Below are 15,026 nucleotides of genomic sequence, written 5' to 3' on the forward strand. Positions count from 1 at the left end.
TTTTGGGTAAGACCCCGCAAATGTAGGAATGAGTTTCAAATTACATGACCAATTCTTATGTCTGTCATATTGTTTTACTCTTTTAATTGTTTCTTCAGTTGCAACTTAACTTACAATTAAAAACAACTCAAATCTAATAAATTCTTCAAGTTTGTGAATCCAATTTATTTTTATTTTTCTCACATTTACTTATTTTCTATTTGAATTACAATATTTGAGCTTTTTAAATATAGGATTTCATACTCGATAACTTATAATAATTTTCTTATTAATTAGAACTTTTAAATCCATGACAGTTAATTATTCTAATACTTAAGATGGATGGTATGGTTGTGTATGTCAAATTATGAAATTTACTGCTATATTTAGTCTAAATGAGCCCCATTTGTGTGTTTGTTGACTTGAATCGATTGAATCGAGTCTCTCTAGTTTTAATAAGAGAAATAATTTCAATGAGTTTACTCTTCATTACTGAAAACATAATAAAAGATTAGTTGCAAGGTGCGATGCTAATAATTGTAACTAATTTACTAAAGAGTATTGAAATTTATCTTTGCATCGATGATCAAAATTGAGATTTTACTTTGATTGGATTTAAGTTAGATTGATTTCTCAAATTTTATTTTTAATTTTAAAAATCTTATTTTATTTTATTTTATTTTATTGAAGAAATAAACTTTTTCCGATGCGTATGAATATGACACTAGTCACTGTTATTTACTTAAGGTGCGTAATAAATTCGAGCCAAAGATATGCCAAGAGCATTAAGTCCCGGTATTTGTTATTGACAGGAGTGACTTTTTATCCTAGTTGATTTGATGTGTTTCAGGCATGTCGAGTCCTGAAAAGGACATGCTTTGGGTCCTTGCGAACTAGCAATTAATGAGATACAACGTGAATGATGGAAGTGTGAGTTGACACTTGACATACACCATGCATTGCAAAATATAGAGATTGGGGCAAACATAGGACCATTTTTGGCATCCTTGAGTGCTGCACAAAAGTCCTGAAGAAAGTGAGGATAGAGTGCAGCACAAAAGAGTTCTAAAAAGGACTAGGATCAAACGCTGTGGGTAAAAGAGAAAATCAGAGTCAAACAGAACTTGAAGAAATACCTTGTTCTTCATTCATGTCTTATGTTTTCCAAAGGAGCAGCAGATGCAAAACACACATTTATTAATCCATTGTGAAATAAACATCGTTAGTTATTTAGTTAAGTTATTACATAATGTCCATAAACTTTAAAGCTTTAAACTGGTATTGGGTGGGGTGCGCATGGCCCGAGCTATAGTGCAACGCCTGGGCGACGCGCGAAAGACCCAGTAGCAAGCTACCTTGGTGGTCATTCGCCCTAAAAAAATAAATTTAATATCATGTGAGCCAATGGCCCACGTATCAGATATTAAACTGATAAGAACAGATACTACACTTGATCTTAGCCAAAAGGCCGAGAAAGGTATGCCTTCTCTTCTCCAAGTCGCCTTCCTTTAAAAGTCGCCGCTTTCTCTCACGACTTCTTGATGTGGGATTTTAACAGAAAGAGTTTAAGATACTGATTGTTGTGCTCCTATTCCTAATAAAGGAGAGACAGTTGGCTTTACCTGGGCCACTTAGGACTTGTTAACAGTCAAACCATAAAGAAAACAAATTTAGGATTCGGTAGATTAGGTGCCACGTATGCTCCATTATGAAGTTTGATCTCCTTTGGTAAGGAAAACTCCATTCTGAAGCTACTTGGACTGATAAAAAGACTTGGAGAAACAAACAGGTAACCTAGCTGAATTTCAGGTTTAAGAAGTTTAGTGTTTGGATGGAACAAGGTTTGTTGGCAGGAATCAGCAGCTAAACATCTCTCAATTCATGCATTGGAATTTGGAAAGTCGGCCAGACATGGTAGAATTGTGGCACCAAAGAAATCTGACCAAGTTCAGGAAACATATATCATGATTAAACACAAATTCAACTAATTATGAAGCTTACATAATGAAATTTTTGTAGCCAGATTTAAATGAAAACCATCTATGTTGACAAGGATATTGCAATTGCGATCTCTGCAGAATTTGTTCTCAAATCTATAATATTTAATGTATAGTTAAATTATGTCACTGGCTTCCATGTATTTCAACCCTGCTTTGCTATTATATTAACATGATGATTCAAACGATTTGCATCATAGCTAATTGGGAACGAGGTGGACAAAGGAGAAGATGCTAGAAGCAATGGAGGGGGCATGCGTTTGTGGAAGCAATATTTACGATGGAAAATGATAAACTCAACTTATGGACAACGGTGAGCCATTAATTTTATTTTATTTTTTATGTTTTTAGTTTTGTTTTTTATTTGGAATTTAATTTTAGGATTTTAGTATTTAAGGTTTAGGGTTTTAAAATTTTATAAGAATATTAAAATAATTTTTAAAATATTTTAAATTTAAAATTATTATTGCAATCATTATTATCTAATAATTCATTATTGTCCCTCATTTTATGAAAGATATTTTCAATGAAACAAACACAACCTTAAATAAATTTATACTCCAATACAAAAAAATTGCGAAATTTAGACCTTAAATAATGCAATAACCCTTAATTCAAAATTTTAATACCTTGAAGTTCATTTTGTTGAAAAAAATGTGAATTTATTTTTTTCTATGAGGCCCAATAACCAATTCCGCCTTTAAATCCTGCTTAGGAATTCTCAAATGGAATTGAGCTAGAAAGAAAATATCATAATTCCATTTAACCTATATTGTTTGAATTGAATTAAATTAGTTGGTCAGATTAGTTGAATCGGAAAAATGTTGCGGTACTGGTTTGGAGAGTGACTCTAACTTGATTAGATCGAGTATTAGTATGAACCAATTGAACATAATTTTTAAAATTTTCTAAAATTTAAATAATTTTTAATCGACTAATTGGATCAATTGAACAATTGGACCAATAAATCAAGGCCTAATTGCTTCAACCACCAATTCAGTTTTAAAAACATTTCATTAAACTATAATGGATTGCAAAATATGAAACAACTCAATTTTAAAATTGTGAAGATTTTCAAAACACTAGCATTTTTAGAATTTATTAATTTAAAATATTAGAAAATCTAATTGCATTGCTCGAAATAATTATTAGAATTTCATGAGTTAAATAAATAATCATAAAATAATTAATGATGTTAAAATAAATAAATATAAAAATATATAATATGAATATTATTAGATTTGTAAATATTTTTAATAATATCAAATTTTAAAAATATATTAGAATTAAATAAAAATTATAGTTTATAGTTTAAATTTTTTTATTTTATAATGGGACCATGTGTTTTAGATTAAATAAGATATGTGAAATTATGAAAAACTGCTTCTATAGGTAAATTTGAAGCAAGAATTTGAATTGCTCAAATCCTTTCTTGAAATTTCTTATAAATTTTGAAATCCTCCATTATTTTTACTCAAAATGTAAATTCATTTTATAATTTTGAAAACCTTGATTGAAATAAAATTTGTCCATCAACTACCAAACACACCTTTAGATGTTAAATATATTGAAATTAAATAAAAATCATTTTTGAACTTTAAATTTTTTTTTGATGTTAAATGAAATAAAATTATGCAAAATATTGAAAAACTACCTCTTTAAGTGGAATTTGAAAAAATAAATTAAGCTACTCAAATCTCTCACTTGAAATTCCTCACAAATTTTGAAATTCTTCATTATATTTATTTAAATAAGTAAATTAATTTTTAAATTTTAAAACCTTGATACAAATGAAATTTTACATTCAAATCTCTCCTTCAAAAACACTATTAGTGGCTTTTAATGGATTTTTTTCAAAGCATATTAATACTTTTATAACTATAAAAAATAATGATTTTTCCCCAAGCATATTACTTTAATTTGTTTTAGTTTTTTTTGTGTGTTCTCTACTAGACTTATCAAGGCAAGTGTGCCACTAATTTTGTTGGGAAATGTTATCAGAGGACTTTATCAAGATACAAAAATATGATGGTGAACATGAGATTGATGGTGAACGTGAAATTAACTCCAAAATAATGAAAAGGAAGATAGGCTATTATTGTTGGTTTTCATGCATTAAGAATGTAGCGGGATCTCTTAGGGTCCCTTGATTGTAGGCAATTAGTTGATCGGAGTTCATTGTCGAAGAGATCTAAGTTATTGGAGATTGATCAATATAATGCATCTCTAGTTTTTTTTTAAACTTCCAATGTCACTATTACTATCAATTATCTCCTCTATTGGGTTTTTTTTATGACATTGGTATTGTGCAACAACTTTTAGTGCATTAATTGTGGTCTATACTTTATGTCATGTCTATATTTTATATGCCGTTTAGGATTCCTATTAATGGAGTTATTTTTTTTATTCAAAAGGAAACTTCAATTATGTGTAATATATAGAAACATAAGTTACCCTAAACCCGACATACACGTTACGGTAAAATTATAAAAGTTACATCGACATTTAAAACCTTCCATTTATTTTCAAGCAAAACTTAGATTTGAATAAGAAATCATGTAAAACAGAATTTTGTAGTTGTCACCTTAGCAATATTTTTGTTACAAAAAATGTGTGAGAATACGTTTTAATAATTTTTTTTATTAATGATTCTTAAACAAAACCATACCACTTTAAACACTCTATTCATGAATCATCTTTTATGGTTTCAAATATTTGCAGCGGAAAAATTTTTAGAGTTATTATTAAAACTTAATTTAATAATTTGTCCAATTAATTTAGGTTATTATTTTTGAAAACATTAATCTTCATAAATTATGTCGACTTTTCAAAATACTAATTAATAATTTAATTTTTGCAAGAAAAATAGAAAACCCAAAATAATGTCTTAAAAACAAAGTAAACAATTTGAAAGTCCGTAAAGTTCTGTAAAGTCCATGATAAACTTTCAAACATACCCAAATTTTAACTAATTGAACCAAATCACCACCAAATCCTAAATATGAGGATTACCTAAAAAAATAATAAAGCAAACAAAGTGAGCTAGAAGCCTAGTGTGTGCCTTTGCCCACATGCAGAATTTATATCAAAACATTCTCATATGCGTTAATCAGAACTAACAGAACATATTTTCACATGTACGGAAGCATATGTCAGAACAGAATAAATCCTATCCCTATCCGCTGCACACTAACTCCGTCCCATCAATCACACCAATATATAACTATAAGAACCCGTCCATCCAATCACACCAATATGTGGTGGTATGCTACTCAGAAAATTGCAATGGAGCTACCATATAAATATTGCGAATATACCGCTAGAAATATAGTAAAACTGTTAGAACACACTTCCTCCATTACATATCAAATCCCACCCCAATGCATCATACAATATTATCAATTCAGAAATATGACATGCTCATGGTATTACTAACATAGATTTATCATAAAACTTAACGAATTAATTAAGCATACCATGCTTACTAACATACCAATACATAAACTTACAGTTTTATAAGCTTACAGAGTGTCAAAAGATTCGATTCCATAACCTTATTCCTGGCCAGAAAAAGGGCCCTGTAAATAAGCCAAAATGGGGCCACACGACCATGTGGACCACACGGCCCAATAAGCTTCATAAATTATGTCGACTTTTCAAAATACCAATTAATAATTTAGTTTTTGCAAGAAAAATAGAAAACCCAAAATAATGTCCTAAAAACAAAGTAAACAATTTGAAAGTCCGTAAAGTTTCGTAAAGTCCATGTAACACCCTAAACCCGGCCCAGACGTTATGGCCGAATCTGACGTGCCACATTGAAGTTAAAAATCCATGTTTCATTTTAGTGCTTTAAAAACCGACTTTTGTCAAGCTAATAAAGTGAATGGAAGCTGGGCACCAGGTAGGAATCCGTAATGAGGAGGTGAGCCATGAAGGTCGCTAAGTACCAAGCTCTTGGTTGGATCCAATCCTAGACATGCCCACAACCATTGCCACACTTGGTTATATCGATTTGAAATTTATTTAAATGGATATCTTTGAGAAATCAGATAATCGTAACGTTGTGTTGTTTGGAAAACAAGTGTCGTTTTGAAAACGCATCCTAAGTCTAGCCCATTTATTATCAACCAGTTTAAAGTTATTAAAAATAACATAATCCCAGAAAAGAAAGAAAATCAAGTCAAAATGGCCTTATTACAACCCAAAAATAAATAATAAATAAAGCAAACTTAATGAAAACCAAACACTTATTCAAAAGCCCAAAGGCGATCACCGTGGCCACTCTAAATCCCCTCCGGCTCCAAGTCCCCAAATCAAGGCTCACCTGCAAGGTTAAGGAAAAGGGGTGAGTTTGGAAACTCAATGTGCAACAAGCCCCTTTCAGAGCCCAAAGCAATATCAGCCTGCTGGGCCTAAGCCCAAATCCAACCTCAACATATACTGGGCCGAAGCCTTTTCATATTTCATATTTCATAACACTGGGGCGAAGCCTTTACTGCAAACGGTATGGCCCGTAGGCCCATTTCATTATCACGAGTAATGTCAATGAAAGAAGGAATGCAAGCCCAATTGGGGAGACCATCCGCTACTCTCCACCCGTGCCAACCAACACACCATGTGGGGAATGATTCAACCCACCTAACCAACACACCACTGGCAGCATAGCTGCTTTATCATATATTTAGAGGCCTAGCCTCTTTTAATAACTGGGGCAAAGCCCTTTTCGGTAAACTGGGGCAAAGCCCTTTTTGATAAACTGGGGCATAAGCCCTTTTCAATAAATTGGGGAATAAGCCCTTTTGCACTTCCTCCATCCATATAAAAACCTAACCCAATGCATTTATGAATACATCATGTGCACTTCATACATATCATGTGCATATCATACATGTCATGTGCATATCATATCAATCATGTATATCATATCCCACGTATCAAATTTATAAGTAAACCCTTGGGGTATAATGGTCATTTTTACCTAGGGGCAAAACAGTCATTTTTATGCTATAAGGGTAATTCCATAATTTTACCAAATATCAAAGTTTTCCATGTTCATTAACAGTTACTAACAACTCATATGTCCTAAACAGCGATTCTGGCCCATTTTTAGCGCAACCGAGTTATTGGGCCAAAACCCCTAATGGGCCCTACTTAGCCGATTTTGTCATCTAGGCCCATTTAGCCTAAATTCCATAATGTTGTTACCAGTTTTAATGTGTAATTTAATAGGTTTTCATTTTCTACCCATTTTACCCAAATGGGCCCGAAAGCCCATTGGGCCCAACTTCAGCCCCTCAAGGCCCAACTTACCGTAATGCCAAAAATCGTGCTCTTACCTGTTCCAACATTCCCGATCATCAACTTAGCGAATCTAACTAACCAATGAGCATTCGCTTGCTCATAATTACTCGAAATGCCAGAATTTTGGCATTTCGGCTTTTCGGCATTTATCGTTTTAAGCTATGAAAAAGGGTTCATTACATACCTGTTTTGCGATATTCCTCGACGAGATCTCGTACACGATTTCTCCTATAATCAACCGTTAATAGATCAGCTCCCAATAATTGAACCAAATCGAGATCTATCTAATATCAACACTTACACATTCGGCCACCCTCCATAATGGCCTTAAGAACCTTACCTTTGCCGAAATTGATGACTAGCTCTAGCCACTCCGATGATCCAAACTAATCCAAGTCGACCCTGCGCCTTGCTGCTCCTCCACTAAACAAACCATAAAAAGATTAAAAGAAGAACCCAATAGAGCCTATACCCCCATTCGGCCATCTCCTAAACTATAGGGGTTTCGACTTTTGTCAACAGTTACTATAGGAATCGTTTAGAGTTCGAGCACTTACCACAGTCTCTCTTCTTGAATCCGTTTATGCCTATAAGATAAGAGAATTGACCACTAAAAAGTGAAAAGGAAAAGAGGGTTACTGGTCAACAAAGAATCGACATCACCTAGCTTCACAAATTTCGGCTTTTGCGGTCTTTCAGCAAAAGTTGAGGTAAGGGAAAGAAACAGTAGATGAATGGAGGGAAGTAGTGGGCTGGTTTGGAAGAAGGAAAAGGAAGAAAAGATGAGAGGATAGATGGTAGATTCGGTTGAAAAATAAAAAGGAGAGAAAAGACTACACCAAAAGGAAGAAAACGGCACAACCTAGACCCTAATGCCGAAAATCCCTAACTAAAACCCCTCTACTGAAATCCCCTCTCTAATCCCCTCAATTCGGCTAAGCTCTATCCCCCTCTCAAATCCCTAATATCTCTCCCCTTATCCCTCCTTAATCCATGCATTTGACTGTTTCAAACTCTCTCCCACAGAGTTCCATTCGGCTTTAAACTCTTGCATGCACAAAGCATAAAAATTAGCATCATAATTGCCATCACAGGGAATCGATCCCAGGTCTTCCCCCAACCACTTACACCCCACCTTTATAGCTCCCTAGTGGCGTCACTTAGCCACTTTACCAAAGGCTCATTTGTGATACCTTTTACCCACAAATTTTAATAAGACCACCTATCCAAGGCCCCTAACTTCTTAAGTCCAAAATTTAAAAATTCCACTGAGTTTTGGCCAACACATGGGCCTTCCATAAGCCTATTTACCTACTCAAATTATGAATTCCACAACCAAATACCAAATTTTAAAAACTTTACCAAAAATACCGAGAACCGCAAAAAACCCCGAAAATCAGGATGTTACAGTCCATGATAAAGTTTCAAACATACCCAAATTTTAACTAATTGAACCAAGCTTTGGAATCGCCACCAAATCCTAAATATGAGGATTACCTAAAAATAATAAAGCAAACAAAGTGAGCTAGAAGCCTAGTGTGTGCCTTTGCCCACATGCGAATTTATATCAAAACATTCTCATATGCGTTAATCGAACTAATGTAACATATTTTCACATGTACGGAAGCATATGTCGTAATGAATAAATCCTATCCCCATCCATTGCACACTAACTCCGTCCCATCAATCACACCAATATATAACTATAAGAACTCGTCCATCCAATCACACCAATATGTGGTGGTATGCTACTCAGAAAATTTGCAGTGGAGCTACCATATAAATATTGTGGATATACCGCTAAAAATACAGTAAAACTGTTAGAACACACTTCCTCCATTACATATCAAATCCCACCCCAATGCATCATACAATATTATCAATTCAGAAATATGACATGCTCATGGTATTACTAACATAGATTTATCATAAAACTTAACGAATTAATTAAGCATACCATGCTTACTAACATACCAATACATAAACTTACAGTTTTATAAGCTTACAGAGTGTCAAAAGATTTGATTCCATAACCTTATTCCTGGCCAGAAAAGGGCCCTGTAAATAAGCCAAAATAGGGCCACACGACTATGTGGACCACACGGCCCAATAAGCTAGACGGTGTGGCCCACACAGCCTACTTGATTTTCCCGTGTAATCGTACACGCCCGTATGCTCCACACGACCTGGCACACGGCTAGTCACACATCCGTGTAGTGCACACGACCTACCTGAATTATCTGTGTAATTGCATACACCAGTGTAGTGCACACGACCTACTTGAATTGCCAGTGTAATCGCACACGTCCGTGTAATCGCACACATCTGTGTGGTACACACAGTCGTGTGGCACAGACTGTAGTTTCGAAATTCACTTTTTCTTTTAGATTTTCGGGTTTTAATTTATTGTTTCAGGTTTGGAATACACACCTGATACTACTAGAATAAAGACACCAACGTAGCAAAGGAATCCTGAACATATCATACATATCTAGGATTAAATTGACATCAAACTAAGAATTCGAAACACAATTTCAAGGCTTAGCACTTAAGAACAGATCTTTAAAAATGGCATTCGAGTACGTACCCCATAAATAATAGTAGTCCTATAGCACCTAATTCGTTGGAGGAATGTTGTGAATCTCACGTCCTTCACTTAACCAAAACACAAATGATTATCATTGATAGATTTAAAAATATCCAAAACCTTCCAACATTTTCACAACACAAAAATGATTAAACTTTCCACCGAAAAATACACATACTCACCTATACCGAGTCGATAATGCAACCCTCTCAAACACGACACCAAAGCAACGAAAAATAAATGTAGCAAAAAAAAAAATACTATCTAACTAAGTCCTACAAATCTGATTACTCTATATCCTATCCAGCCAATAGAGTTTGAATCTCACCAACAAACTACAACCATGAGCGGCACAATAGAAGAAATAGTAAAAAATATTTCCATTTACACATAGAGGAACTCAAACATGAGATCGTAAGCAAATATTCAAAGCACTCAACCACCAAACTAAACCAAATCACTTAATACAATTTTATAAATTCATACATAAGAAAGTTGGGGCGTTACACAGAAAAACTTTTGAATTGATGAAATTATCTTTTATTGTTCATTATATTACTAAATTAACATTTAAATAATAAAATTTTAAATAAAATAATTAATTTCTCGATAATTTTAAAAAGTTTCAAATAAAATTATAACAATATATTAAAAAATAGTTCATTAATTAAACAAATTCATACTCATACAAAGTATTTTAATATTTAAAGAACTCTATAGTTGTTAATTAGTAGTGATTAATATGTCAATTAATTTTAATAATTAAATATTACAATGATAAATAAATAAGCAACATATTTAATTTATTTAGGTGAACAATTATTGTAATAAATAAACAAGAACCCTATTTTTAATTATCCTCTTATAGTATTCTTATACCATAAATATAGACAATAATGTGTGGTTCTTTATTAGTGATAAATTACACTTATTATTTTAAATTAATAATTATATCACTATAAATAGTTGCATTAGCATCCAACACTTTTAAGTAGCTTTTAAAATAATTTTGAAAAAGCTTTTAGGATTATTTATTAACTTTTGCTTTTATAACTAATATTATTAATATTATTAAGTTAAAAATATCTCAAAAAATTGAGTATTAAAGTAATTATTCTTTGAAGAGAATCATATTCAAATGCCAATAATATTGAGAGTGATGAAAATTTAAATTAATTAATGATGAAGCAATATTATTATATTTAATCATTTATATTTTAAATTTTATTTGTATTCAAAAAATTTAACTTTTAATTTTAGGAAACCAAATTTTAAATTGTGATGTTTAATGTTATGTGAAAAATTCAAAGATAATATTAACAACGAGAGACTTATATTATTAAAATAAAGGAGTAAAAAGAAACGGACTCGGAAAGAGTAATTGCATAAAAGTATAATTATGCTCATTTATAATTGCAAGAAATTTTATTTCTTGAACATGTTTGGTTAGTATAGTGCAATTGCATAGTAAATTTCTATGTCGTATTTGGTAGTATAAATTATAAGTACACAACCAAATAATTTTAAATTTATTAATTCTTATAAAAAATCTATAATTACACAAAATCCAACTTTTATTTTTTGTACTATACTAAGATGATGTTAACATGATATATATACTGAGAACAACCAATATCTTCTCAACCACATTTCGAAATTTTAAATGTCTAAAATTAAAGAGTTCGCGAGTTGTCTATAGTGCTTGTGTCTGACACTATTCTCTCAAATGATATGGTGTAAGAAAACATTTTCTATTTAGCATGAACCTTGTAATATTTGGGTTTATAATCCAAATAATTTGTAACTTTAATTATAAAAACTTATAGAAAGTTAGTCTACAGAAAAATTTATGCTAAGTTATGTTCCTTTTATAATACGTAAATTAGATTTAAAATAATATAAAATTTATAATATATAACCTTTATAAAAACCTCTATAAATTGCACATAACTTTTAAAATACTTATTATAAATAATATAATTTTTGTCAAAATTTTAGAAAGTTGTTTTATAAATAAGCTATGATAAAAAATTATAATATTTTTTATGAATAAATATTTTATTTTTATTGTATATAATATGGACAAATAAATAAGTTATATACTTCATCATAACTTCTTATAAATAAATATATCATATTCATAACACTTTTATAACATTTTTTATAATAAACTTTTAGCAAACACTTAAAATTTTTTAATATTTAAATAATATAATTTTTATAACCTTATAAAATACATAAATTATTTTTATGATAGAATTTTTAAGATTTATAATATAAGTTTTTTGTCATATCCATCTCAAACACTCATATGTATTCATTCTTATAATATAATTTTCATAACTTGTATAAGTTTATTTTTAAATTTGGATTTGGGTGTAATTACTCCAAACCTCACCCCATAAGTATTGGAAAATGTAATTGGGGTGTTCCAATTAGACCCAATTCGGTGGAACCCACCAATCATTATGATTACCCAAATATGTTACTTTTGTGTAATTACAAACAATTACACCTAAATCTAATTACTAGGTGACTTTCTAAATGTTATCTTAGTGGAATTCACTAATTACAACGATTACCTGAACATGCCACACATGTAATTATAAGCAAATTACACTCAAATTCAATTATTAGATAGATTTCTTGATAAGTTTATTAATAATCATAATTAACTTGTCACTAATGTAACGCCCCAATTTTCGGGAATCTTGTGAATGTTGGCATAGGTTTAATTATGTTAGTGGGCCTTTAGAAGGCCCAAGCTTAAGATAGAACCCGGTAATTTTAGTTAATTTTTGTTCCATAAGAAAAAGGGAGTGAAATTATGAAATAGGACCTATGTGAAAATGTTTGAAAATGCTATAGGCTAAATTGAAGTGGCCAAATAAATAGGAGTGCAAAATAGGAGGATTTGCATGACAAACCTCCCATTTTACATGAAGTGGCCAGCCATCATGTTTTTGTAGACAAAATGTACACTCGATATCCATAATTTATGGTACAAATTGATACAAATTGATAATAGGTTAGGTAAATGTTCCATGATAATGGGTTAGGTAAATGTTTCATGATAATGGGTTAGGTAAATGTTTCATGATAAGAATTTCATGTCTTTTGTATTAAAGAATTAAATGGATGAAATATGAAATTTTATTAAAAGAAAAAGGGGTGAAAAGAACAAAGTTTTGTCCATCTTTGTTCATCATAGCTGAAAGTTAGAGAAGAGAAAGGAGAGGAGAAAGCTCTTGAGTATTCGGTCATTAGGAGGAGGAAAATTGAAGGTAAGTTCTTGGTACCTTGCTTCTTATTTTGAGGTTCATGAGTTCATCTTGATTCCACCTTAACTATTGAAGCATATTTTGGTTTTTAGTTGTGTTGTGAGCATTTAGTCATGAATTAAAATGAAGGAAATGGTTGTTGTTTCATGTTCTTTTGATGAAAAATGGAAGATAGGTGAAGTTGAGCCAAACAAATGAGCATGCATGTGCCTTAGATGTTAAAGGGAAAAATCAGCTAACATGTTGTGCTTTAAAATGATGAAATGGAGATTATACTTAAGTAAAATCATAGATATGTGATGATTGATTGGTGATATACATGTTTAAATAACATGCATGCAAGTTATGTGTGAAAGAGTGATTTGGTAATAAATTTGCTTGGGACAGCAGCAGCAACGTGACTTTGGAAAATCACCATAAATTGTGGGAGATGAGTTAGAAGCTGCATAAATTATTTAATTAAAGCTTAATGAATCTAGTTTCAAATGGAATAAACGAGAACATATTTTGAATTTTGTACAATGAGAAATTTGATTCTTAATGAAGAGTGGTCAGATTAGTCAAACAGTGAAACATGCGAAACTTTGAGAAAAATCTGGTATTGATTGGCCAAACCAAAAATTCTGAAAATTTTATGGATATAAGACATATGAGTCTATTTTCAGGGAAAATTAACGGCACTTGATTTGGAGTTTCGTAGCTCCAGTTATAAATGATTTAGTAACTGTTGCTCAGGAAGACAGCTTGCAGTGAAATTATGATTATGTGGTAAACATTGACAAAAATTTGTTAATGAGTTGCTTATTGATTTCTTATAAGCTTACTATGATCTGTAGGTGTGGTTGGCCGAATATTGTAAAGGGTTAATACGTAGTTCGTATTTGAATAGTTAGATTAACGTGTTAGTAATCCAATTGTAGGCAATTTGTGTGTGGATCTTGTCAGCATATCGTCGCAAACAGGTGTGTAACTAACACCCTCTTTCTTAGTCTGGATTGGCAAAAGTCGAAAAGTCGATATGCCGAAAATCGGTATTTTGTAGATTTGCGAGTGTGCGAATGCTCGTGAGGTAAATCGATTAATGTTTTTGGTAAGCTGCAAAATTTGGACTGCAAAGTGCATGATTTCTGTACCCTCGATATTTTTGGGCTTAATGGGCCAAAATTGGAATGATGGGCCAACGGGCCCAATTCAGTAAGAACCCTCGGTACGTGATTCTGTAGTACGTGAAAGGTAGGAATATGCATGAAAACCCTAAAATAGATAAATTACTGAAATACCTTTAAAAGTGAAAAATTTACAGTTTTACCCCTAAGAGATAAATTACCAAATACCCCTAGGGTTAAATTGACTTAAATGCATGTTTGATCGTTGTTATTTATTGCATGCCATGTTGTTATTATCGATGCATGGGACTGGGATATTGACGGAGGAAGTACTGAAAGTGGCTTGTCCACGATCGGAGGCTTTGCCTCAATTTATCGATAACTAAGCAAAGCAAGACTGCAAGAATGGAGTGTTAATGGATGGGTTGAGCTATTCCCCACATGGAGTGTATGGCTGGTACGGGTGGAATGTAGTGGTTGGTGGGTTGAGTAGTCTCCCCAAATGGGCTTGCATATGTTATTGATGTTGCATGTATTTTGAAATGGGCCTATGGGCCATACTGTTATCTGAATAAGGGGCTAAGGCCCAGTTTATTGTAATCTGAAAAGGGCTCTGGCCCAGTACCACTGTTACCTGAATGGGCTTAGGCCCAATAGGCTTGAGCTGACTCGGGCTTTGAATGGGTTTTCCTTACACACTGAGTTTTCCCCAAACTCATCCCTTTTATTTTCATCCACGCAGGAAATCCCCAACCATAGTGGGCTTGGAGCT

At 32.2% G+C, this 15,026-nt stretch overlaps 1 non-coding gene across 1 annotated transcript; it reads right to left on the reverse strand.

The window, feature by feature from the left end:
* Positions 1-1,264: 1,264 nt before the first annotated feature.
* Positions 1,265-1,460, reverse strand: LOC128284745 (U2 spliceosomal RNA). Its single transcript, XR_008275167.1, has one exon. It is a non-coding gene; the product is annotated as a U2 spliceosomal RNA (small nuclear RNA).
* Between the last annotated feature and the right edge of the window lie 13,566 nt (positions 1,461-15,026).

This window comes from Gossypium arboreum, chromosome 11, assembly GCF_025698485.1.
Source record: "Gossypium arboreum isolate Shixiya-1 chromosome 11, ASM2569848v2, whole genome shotgun sequence".
Classification (NCBI taxonomy): Eukaryota; Viridiplantae; Streptophyta; class Magnoliopsida; order Malvales; family Malvaceae; genus Gossypium; species Gossypium arboreum.